The following is a 10265-nucleotide window of genomic DNA, read 5'->3' as shown; positions in this document are numbered from 1 at the left end:
CAAGCACCCTAGTCAGCACCCATTTTTCCGTGAGGAAAAAAGAAAACCTTAACCTACAGAAAAAAAAAACAAATTATCAGAGTTCCAGTACATGCACTTTAGGAAGTCTTTGTAAAAACAATGTAAAACCACTGATGAGGTTACCCCTTTTCAATAAGATGGACAGATAAATGAATAAATAGTTAAATAAATAAGTGAATAAAAAAGAAAAATAAATAGATAAATAAATGAATCAATAAACAATATGTTCTGTATCATGTCATTTCCTATTTTCATGTTTAACTTTTTTGAATGGTTTTCTTCACAATACCTTTATTAACCTTAAGTGCATACACACTAAATCTTCTGTTAAATAGGAAAAAAGGTGTAGTGTGTTTAACTAGAGATTTCTCAGAAGCCTTTTTTCAGGCTTTAATGACCATGCTGGAAAGGAAATTGCTTTCTTATGTATTATGTATTCTTATGTACTGAATATACAATCTACAAGTGTCGTCATATTAACATTATTCCTTTTTTGTTCATCCTGGGACTATTTTATTATTATTTCTATTTTTGAACTACAGCAGTTTGTAAACATGTTTTCCATATAAATGAATGTTACCCAGTTTAGATTGCTGTTTAGACGGCACTCTGAAGGGATTATTATTTGCCCAGTGATGAATGCATTTCTGGACGAATAAATGCATCCTCTGGGATGCGCTGAGAATAGAACATTGCAAAATAAGTGCGTCTGGCGTGTCCGTCAGTAGCATGAATGAAGAGTATGCTTCAATGTAATTGTGTAAAATAACCAAATTGTGTGTGTGTGTGTATGTGTCTGTCTGTCTGTCTGTCTGTCTGTCTGCCTGTCTGCCTGTCTGTCTGTATAATGTGTGTGTCTGTGTTATAATCTTAGAATGTGGTAGACGCTTTCATGTGGTTATGTAAGTTTCTCATTATGTGTTATAATAGTGATCAGCTATTGTGTTTCATGTTTCACTCTTGGCTGTCTCTCTGTCTATTCTCTCTCTCTGTCTTTCAATCTATCCATCTATCTATCTATCTATCTATCTGTCTATCTATTTATCAATCTATCTGTCCATTTATTTATTTATCTATCTATCCATTTATCCATCCATCTATTTATCTATCTATCTATTTATCTATCTGTCTATCTATCTATCTATCTGTCTGTCTATTTATCTATCTATCTGTCCATCTGTTCATCTGTCTATCTATCCATCTGTCTATCTATCTATCTATGTATTTATCTCTTTCTATCTCTTTCTATCTATCTGTCTATCTATTTATTTATTTATCCATCTGTCTATCTATCTATTTATTTATCTATCTATCTATCTATCTGTCTATCTGCCCATCTGTCTATATATCTATCTGTCTCTATCTATCTATCTATCTATCCGTCTGTCTGTCTGTCTATCTATCTATCTGTCTGTCTATCTATCTGTCTATCCATCTGTCTATCTACTGTATCTATTTATCTATATATCTGTCTATACATTTATCCATCTATCTATTTATCTATCTATCTATTTATCGATCTATCTTGTTATCTATTTATCTATATGTCTATCTATCTATCTATTTGTCTATCTATGTATCTGTCTATCTATCCATTTATCCATCCATCTATTTATCTATCTATCTATTTATCTATCTATCTTTTTATCTATCTATCTATATGTCTCTGTCTGCCTGACTTGTTTATCTGTATCTATTTTCCCACTTGTAGATTTGTCTATCCATCAAATATCTGTGATCCGTGTCTTGGGATTTCTGCTCTTCTTATGTTTTCCTCCTTTATTTTGTCTATTTCTGCTTGCCTTGCTTTTCTTTCCTCCCTGCCTGCTCTGGGTGCAATTTTATAATTCTGCAAATTACAGGAACTTACACCGTTTATGGTAACACGCTCTCCGTATTAATCATCAAGGGAACAGTTATCTCTGAAAATGCTTACTGCACGGTATTCTTCACTCTTTCCCCCATTCTGTACAAACTGAACGAAAGCCTACGAGTTACAACAAAATCTTATTTTCATGTTACTACTCTGAGCACAATTACAACGCGAGGATGCCTAACAATTTTTAAATTCCCTTCCTGATTGATACGTCTTTCCGGTTTTGTTGCTTGTATGCTCTTTCGTTTTCCCGTCTGATCAAAGTATTTCTTTTTACTCTCCTCCTTTCCTTCTCCAATTCTTCATATTTTTTTTTTCGTGCTTCATCCTAATCTTCCACTTCATCACTATAATCATCCTCTTTTCCTGCATTCTTTCATTTTTTTTTTACCTCTTTAGGTAATCAAAGTACGTGCCATCTGGTGATAATGACGTAACGTGAAACTTGCCGATTGTACAAGAGCCCTTGACAATTAGGGGCCTATTAGCAAGAGGCAAATGACCCGTACTTCCAAAATACTGTCCGAGTCTATTGATATCATTAAGACATTTTTTTTTTTCCTGTATATGGGCTTCACAAGTCACATGAGACACTATCCAGGTACTTTTAATGGCCTGAATTTATGAGGGCGGTTTAAACGTAAACCATGGTACAAATTTAGACCATGGTCTAAAATCAGCGTGAAATAGGCGTACCTTTGACATGCGCGTATCGACGCGTGTTTGTTACTGGACGTCTGTTGGCGTCCGCAATCTGTCGATTACGCTTAAGAAATTTGCGTAAACCACTGTTTAAATTTAAACCACCTTCGGGAATTAGGGCCACTACTGGTCAGACGATTGGAAAACAACAACAGCAACAACATATGCACGCGCGAAAAGGCGCGTGCATGCGGGAAGGGAAAACTGACGAGAAGTTTTCACTAAGAAAGGAAAAGCAAAACTATGGGGATTTCAACTAACGTTACTCTCCAATGTTCCTTCCCAAAAGTATCAAAAAAACACAAAACCCATTTACTTCCGAACGAACGTACACCTTGCTTCTTCCTCGGATGATGTGCATAAAATGAAGCTCATACAGGGGCCTGTTTCATAAATATATTGATTGTAAGATTGATCTTAAGATTGAGGCGATTCAAAAAACTTACGCTCGATCTGCTATTAAATCTCTGCTTTGAATCAAACGTAAGTATGACGCAGACTTGGATCAGGACTAATCATAATTTATGCTCGATTCGCTAAGTTATATATGTTCAATAAATCGAGCATAACTCTTTATGAAACAGGCCAAAATCATCACATTCAAACACACATAGCCACACACACACACGCACGCACACACACACACGCACGCACACACGTATATTTTTGTATAGTATATTCACTGAACGATGTCAGGTTGTGTGTTCCTTTACATAAACTTTTGTTTAGTGAGTAAATTTTACCGCACTCACCGTACACCACGCACAATTACACACGAAACTATTGCTAAACCACACAAAGACAGAAACACAAACTCGCACACACGCACACGAACACACACACACACACACACACACACACACACACACACACTGCATGTAGGATGACTTATGTCTGTATGTTTGTGTGTGTTTGTACTTTGTGTGTATATTGTCGTTTGTGTGACATTGACGCCAGAGAAAATAATCATCCTCTTTCGCACATTTAAAATTGCCCTGAGGTCCTCAACAATATCGCTCCCAATCAAATTCTTTGAGACGTCATTTCTTGATATTAGTTACTCACGTTTACTTCAAAATAATAATACTATGAACGAAATACAGAGATACAGATCGTAAGTTCAATACAAAAATAAATGACTTGGACATACGTACAGTGTGATTATCTTTCTGCAATAAGTGACATGAGTGATTGCACTCGAACATCCGTCAAACAGCATGGAACACAATGGTCACTTTGACTTGCTCATTATCCTCTGCAATTATTCTTTCTATTCTGTCGCAATTAAAGTTATATCTCATTACTAATCAATGTTCATTAATACTGCGTATAGCTCCCCCTTAAAAAAGAAAAGAATCGTAGAGTAATCAAGTCCAGTAGATTATCAAAATACGGCGTATCAGTCCATCATGAGTTCTGTTTATAATGTCTTTCCACTGCAACATCATTTTTTTTTTATTCTCTTCTCGTATACATCTGCTCAAAACTCTCATAACGACAGCAACCGAGAGTTTTAACCATGTCACATGGGCAAGACGTGAAACTTGAATATTCATTTGGAAACCGTGAACAACAATTAACCCACTGTGTGCCAACATAATTTCCCCTCCATAAGCATGCGTGTAATATTTGTGCAAAATTGACTCATTGCCACAGGAATTGTTAAGAGTTTGAGCTCAAACAACGTGGAATGAGATGTCATTAAAAAAAGAAGATCTTTTATAACGAGATACCAAACACTACAAGCTCTTTTGCTTGAGCCTATATAGTAAAAGAATTCCTTGTTAGGTATCCTTTTGTTTGTTTTATGACTTTGTTTGCTTGCTTGCTTGCTTGTTTGTTTGTTTGTTTGTTTGTTTGTTTGTTTGTTTGTTTGTTTCGGCTACTGGCAAGCAAAACTTCTGGAAGAGTAAATAAGATTTCTTGGTCAAAAGAAACATCTTCATTATGCGTTTGGCTGCATGCATTAACTATCTTGGTGATCATCTCATCTCGGTGCTTGGACATCTTGTTACATGAATTTGGCGAAACATAATATTTCGTCTATTATGATCTTTGAATGCTGATATCATATGTTGGGCGTCTTCGTTAATACAAGTACTCTGTACTGATTCTGAATATCGACAAAAGATCACAATGCGTCATTTTCGATTACAATTGCGTGTATAAGTTCATCGAGTGATGGATCCCGCCAAATATCCCGGCAGAATCAAAACTAACAGTAAGATAAGGCTTTGAACATCACTCAAATGTTGGTTTAGGCATAAATATGATGATAGCTGGCTCATGGCATTTATGACCTTCCCCATTGCTATGACAACTGCGTGGTGGCACAAACAAAAATAACAACAACGATCTTGTGTTTTTCCTCCACAGTTGCTTGCAAATTTGCTGTGATTTTTTTTTCCTACAGAAAAACTTTGTTTATCTACACCGATATCAGTTACTTTCCGTATTTCCGCATATGTAATCCCAGTTCTACGATACCCGCAAATGCCAATTATTGTTGTTGTTGTCGTGCTGACTAGAACATCGTCTATTCAAAACAGTAATACCAAGTTGGATCAAGAATCATTAGCATATAGATTTGATTCACAGGGTGTTTACGTACCTTTTACGTACCTTTTCCGAACCGTGCTTTTTTCGGTTCGGAAGAACGAGCAATGGTAATAGATGTCTGAGATGATTTTAGCTGAAAAAAAAAATGTCTCTTAAAAAAATAAAATCGTATGTTATACCGAAGCTATACAAGACACCTTCTCTATACATGTGGTAGCAGTGGAAATATATGACGATTGACAATAATCGTATGACAACAATCAATTATTACATTGCCTGAAAACTGCATGATAATAAGAACAATACCAAACACAGAAGAAGCATTTCTATTTAGTACATGTAACTGTGGCGCTCCCGTAGTAGCAGGCGTAGTATAAACAGTGGTAATCTAAAGAAAAGTAGCAGTCGTAGTTAGTAGTAGTAGTAGTAATAGTAGTAGTAGTAGTAGTAGTAGTAGTAGTAGTAGTAGTAGTAGTAGTAGTAGTAGTAGATGTACTATGATAGATTCGAACCGATGGAAGTGAGTAGAAGCTTGTAGAGATAGTGGCATTCAGTATGCCTAAGGCAGGAAAGACAAGAATCTGGTAAAAACCTTGAACACAAAGCATACAACGATTTTTTTTTTTTGCATTGCTAAAGAAACTTTTGTTGATGAGTGAAGCAAAGCAAATATGTCAATCTGATAGTGGCAAACATGGCAAGGTAGACGAGGAAAGTTAGAGTGAGGGTGTTCTATTGTGGTGGTGGTTTCTGTTTTATTAGGTAGTGACAGCAAGTTCCTTTTCGACATGGACACCATCGTATCGGTCAGACACAGCCATTGCCGGAACACCTCTAACCCTGATTCTTCCCACTCTCCGTAATCGCGCCGACGATCGGGGTGACGTTCGCGGCGAGGCCGGTGGTGTTGGCATGTGCGTCGGAGACAGTAGAAGTCTCGGCGATGTCGATCCTATCGAACAAGACGACGATGATTCCGAGGGGGTGTACGGACGCGATATCGTGTTCAGATTCGGATGCGATCTCGTCATGGCGTTCGTCGGCTTGGCGTCGAGTCTCGGTAACTTCTTGTAAGGCGTCAGTTCGGAGTGGCTCAGATTTGGGATAGACGAGGAACTCGTCATCGGGAAGAGATGTGCGCTTCGCGGACGAGACGGGGAATGGCAGTGCTTTAGGCGGAATGGGGAGAAGTCCGAGGGTATCGTCGGAGACACACAAGGGGACAGACAAGGTGTGTTACCCGACGACACGTTGGGAGACAGGTTGGGGGACACGTGGAGGGAACTCGACTGATTCTGCGGTGAGCTGAGACGAAGTGAGGTTCCTCTTTTCTCATGATATGGCGATGATGATAAATTGTCTGATAACTTTAGCAAAGCGAGCGATTGCTGCAGGTTTGACACTTTATCGGCATGTCGTGACACCGAGACGGGCATGAACTCAATGATTTCAGCCTCGCTGTTTTCATTGGACGATCCCGAGAAATCACCGACGTAGCTCTGCTGTTTCTTTCTCCTCGTTATCGGTGTGGAACACGAACTGGAGCAGGTTGTTCCTGGGACCTTGTTCGGACAAATTTCGTAGCATGACTTCGAAGACGACATCGGCCGCGACTCTGACCACGGTACCGCTGACAACGACCGACCGCCTTCGGTGCATATCGCAGGCAGGTCTAGTTGCGGCGGATTGACATCGTCGTCCTCCTCGGCCAGGGAGAGGCTGTGGAGGTATTTGTTGATGAGGAAATTTCCTTCTGCTTCGCTACACTCATACTGCTCGTCCTTCGTGACTTCTGACAAATCGGTTCCCCTTTGGTCGCTTCCGAAGCAGGACGTCTCGATCTGTTCATGCGTTGATTCCATTGCTTCCTGCCGAGTACTCCAGCCGCGCTCATAGCCTTCATTATCACAGCCTTCGCTACCACCAGCTATTCTACCACCACACTCAGGGTTTTCAAGCCTTTGATCCTGGGCAATCTGGTAGTGGTAGTCGGCTTGGGCTGGAGAAACTAGCGCCTCCTCGACCGGAACTTTGCTCTCTCTAAACTCTTCGCGGCTCGACTTCCTCGCTTTGAAGATGATGTCCCGCAGACTTATTCTCTGCTTCTTCAAATATTTCGCCATCTCAGTCATTTTGGCGCCAGTTGCCTGGATGTTGCCACTTGGAACTGCGACTCGTTCGATGCTCAGGATTGAGTATAGCAGTCTGTGCGTGTGGCTGTCGAGACAACTTCTGCCTGATTTGATGTCTTCGGCTGCCGACGCTGTCCTATTTATACCTTCGGTTCCGAATGTGACATCTTCGCCAAATCTGCTTTCATCATCTGTGACGTCAGCCAATTAGCAGTGGCATCATGCGTCGGCGAATCTGCCAATGAACAAGTGCACACAATTCAGTGTGTTATTATCGTCTTTATGGATATGCGTATATTCTGTGTCCTGAACTCAATGCCACCTGCACAACGTAATTATTCTGTCAGTGACAAACAACGCAAAAAAAAAAAAAACGCACAAAAAAAGGAGACTCTGCGAGACATTGCACCTGCAATATCAGCAAGAGTGATTTTCCTCCTATCTTTGTACCATTATATGGCTCCATAATATATGAATGTTTCTCCTTTTTATTTGTTCGCACTCAGAAATTTGTTTGTTTGTTTGTTTGTTTGCTTTTATTTCTGCATTCAATCAGATGCAATTTGAATGCAAACTTCAAAAAGTACAAAGACAAAGAATAACAAGTGCAGTGAAATAAATCGATAACAGTACATAAATAGATTCACATAGGTGATTGCATTGAGCAATGTAGATACACAGAAACATAAAATAAAATATACAGTATTTTTCAGTAAACAGCAGAGATAATTGAATGCAGGAGACCACCATCATAAGCGATTAAGCTTGAAATGGATGGAGGCCTCATAAAATGACTATCCAACGACATAACTCTCTTGGAGGAAGGTGATCAGGTGAGTGCAGTGCAGTTGCAGGTGAGAGTGCAAGATGCAGTTGTAGGAAGAAAATTGAGATTGACAATAAGATGACAATCTATACTATAAATATTTGTTAGCTCAATTGGTTTGGAGAATATAATTGTATCAAATATCGTTTAAGTGAAGCTTTCAAAGAATAAATACTTGAACAAGACTTTATATTATCCGGGAGATTATTCCAAATATCCGGACCCGAATGTCTTATAGATTTGTGTGTCACTAATAATTTGGAATTCAAAAGGTGGAAATTTCTACATATACGAGTAGGGTACGAATGGACAGAAGTATTGAACCTAAACATGTTATCAAACGATGATGGAAGTTGATGATGTATATATTTGAACATAATTACTGCTACTTGAATAATATTCAAATCAAAAACCTTCAATGTTTTAAGCTCATGAAATAAAGAATCAGTATGAGCCAGAAAATGCGATCCTGTACAAATACGTATAACTTTCTTTTGTAATTTAAATATAGAATTTATTTTGGTAGAGCCGCAAGTGCCCCATACAACATTGCAATAACTTATATATGGGAGAATTAAGGAATTATATAATAGAAATAAAGTTGAACGAGGAAGAAAGAACTTCAGCTTGGAAATTATCCCTATATTTCTAGAAATACACGTTGCAACATAATGTAAATGTTCATTCCAAGTCAAACTTTCATCTATATATACTCCTAGAAATTTTGAATTCATTTTCTTTTCTAATGGGATATCATCAATGTTAATATGTATCAACGTATCTTCATTATGAGAATGAAGTTTGAAATGAATAAAATGAGTCTTTTTTATATTCAAAGAAAGTTTATTAGACTTAAACCAATTTGATACTTTACTAATTTCAATATTTAAAGTGTCATTTAAAATCTTAAGATCTTTATGAGAATAAAATATATTCGTATCATCAGCAAATAGAACAAAAGAGAGAAGAGAGGATGTATTTATGATATCATTAACATAAAGAAGGAATAATAATGGGCCTAAAATTGAGCCTTGAGGAACACCACATTTAATTAAAAGGGGGTCAGATTCACAACCATTAAAAATAACATATTGTCTTCTATTAGTTAGATAATCTTTAAGCCATAAAAGTGCTTGTCCTCGAATACCGTAATGACTAAGTTTGGTGAGTAAAATAGAATGATCAAGAGTATCGAATGCTTTACTCAAATCGCAAAATATACCTGCAACATGTTCTTTGTTTGCAAAAGCACTCGTGATTTTGTCATAAATTTGTATTAGTGCTAAATCAGTTGAATAATTTTTTCTGAAACCATATTGATTGGGAATAAGTAAATCATACTTATTAATAAATTTAAGAAGTCTATTATAAACAATTTTTTCTAAGATTTTGGATATACTAGGCAATAAAGAAATAGGACGATAATTGCTAATTTCATGAGGATCATCTTTTTTATGTACAGGATTAACTTTCGCTATTTTCAGCAGGTCAGGGAAAATACCTTGTGATAAAGAAAGATTAAATATATAACTTAACGGTTCTGCGAGTGGATAAACTATTTCTTTCAATAACATCATACTTATTTTATCAGAACCACAAGATTTAGAGCTATTTAAAGATTTAGTGATACTAATGATTTCACTGGGACTTGTTGGGTTAAAATAAATAGACTCTTGATTTTGGTCAAAAAGATAATCTGTAAAATGAGCAGAAGTATTGCTAATTTTAGTAGCAAGTTCCGGACCGATATTAACGAAAAATGAGTTAAATGAATTAGCATACATATTAGGATCATTTATTTTAATACCGTTTAATGTGATATCATCCGTTGGCGGAGAATCAGGCTTTTTACCTAGGACCTCTTTAATAATTTTCCATGTTGCATTAATATTCGAAGAAACCTTTTTCATTCTATCAGAAAAATATAATCTGCGGGATAAACGAATCAATTTTGTCAATTTATTTCGATAAACTTTATACATATTCAAATTAGATTCAGTTGGGTTACGAATATGTAACTTATACAAAAAATTACGAGTGTTTATGGATTTCAAAATACCTTTTGTAATCCAAGGATTTCTTGGTTTATTTCGGTTACTTTTTATTCTGCATAAAGGAATATTATTTTCATAATAATACAACAATTTAT

The sequence above is a fragment of the Diadema antillarum genome, unplaced genomic scaffold (genome assembly GCF_040938485.1).
Source record: "Diadema antillarum isolate AM-2024a unplaced genomic scaffold, OU_Dant_1.0 seq00000053_RagTag, whole genome shotgun sequence".
Taxonomy (NCBI): domain Eukaryota; kingdom Metazoa; phylum Echinodermata; class Echinoidea; order Diadematoida; family Diadematidae; genus Diadema; species Diadema antillarum.
This window is presented reverse-complemented; position numbering follows the sequence as displayed.